The sequence below is a fragment of the Gracilinanus agilis genome, chromosome 4, assembly GCF_016433145.1.
Source record: "Gracilinanus agilis isolate LMUSP501 chromosome 4, AgileGrace, whole genome shotgun sequence".
Lineage (NCBI taxonomy): Eukaryota > Metazoa > Chordata > Mammalia > Didelphimorphia > Didelphidae > Gracilinanus > Gracilinanus agilis.
The window spans coordinates 48,211,007-48,211,673 of record NC_058133.1 but is presented as its reverse complement, the minus strand read 5'-3'; the positions used below and the strand labels follow the sequence as shown (position 1 = coordinate 48,211,673).

The 667-nt window shown below is 37.2% G+C and overlaps 1 pseudogene; it reads left to right on the top strand.

Annotated features, from left to right (window-relative positions):
* The first annotated feature begins 300 nt into the window (after window positions 1-300).
* On the top strand, window positions 301-414 carry LOC123248272 (annotated as a pseudogene).
* The last annotated feature ends 253 nt before the right edge of the window (window positions 415-667 follow it).

Here is a 667-nt window from a genome sequence, read left to right as displayed (position 1 = left end):
ATAATCAACTCCATGCTCCTGGAGACAGAGCTGGAAGCATGAGCTAAAAGATGTTCAGTGTCCATTATTTCCTTATCAACTAAACTTCCCTTATCAGATTATCAGAGATGATAAAGAGATCTCCAGAATATATAGCTATCAAAATATTTAAAAGATAAACAAGTTCACAGACACCAGATAAAAACACCTGTGACCTTTCCCTCTCCTCAAAAAGAAGGAGGAATTGTGATGTTTAATTTTTCATATTTTAATATATCATTTCTCATGTGTATTTCAGTATTTTTTTGAGATGAGTGATAAGTGTTCTATGAAAGGAGAAAAGCTTAGCACTCCCCTTGATAAGGAAGGAAGAGGATTGAGAGCCAGGCCCAGAGATGAGAGATCCTAGGTTCAAATCTGGCCTCAGATACTTCCTATCTGTGTGACCCTGAGCAAGTCCCTTAACCCCCATTGCCTGGCTTTACCACTCTTCTGCCTTGGAACCAATACACAGTGTTGATTTTAAGATGGAAATTAATGGTTATTAAAAAAAAAAGAAATGAGGAATAGGAGGCAGTCAATATGGAAGAAGGCAATGAATATTTCTGTGGAGCTCTTCCAATCCTCTAGACAACTTTTAAAAACACATCAAATCAAATTCAGCACAGGATAACAACAACAAAGGCAC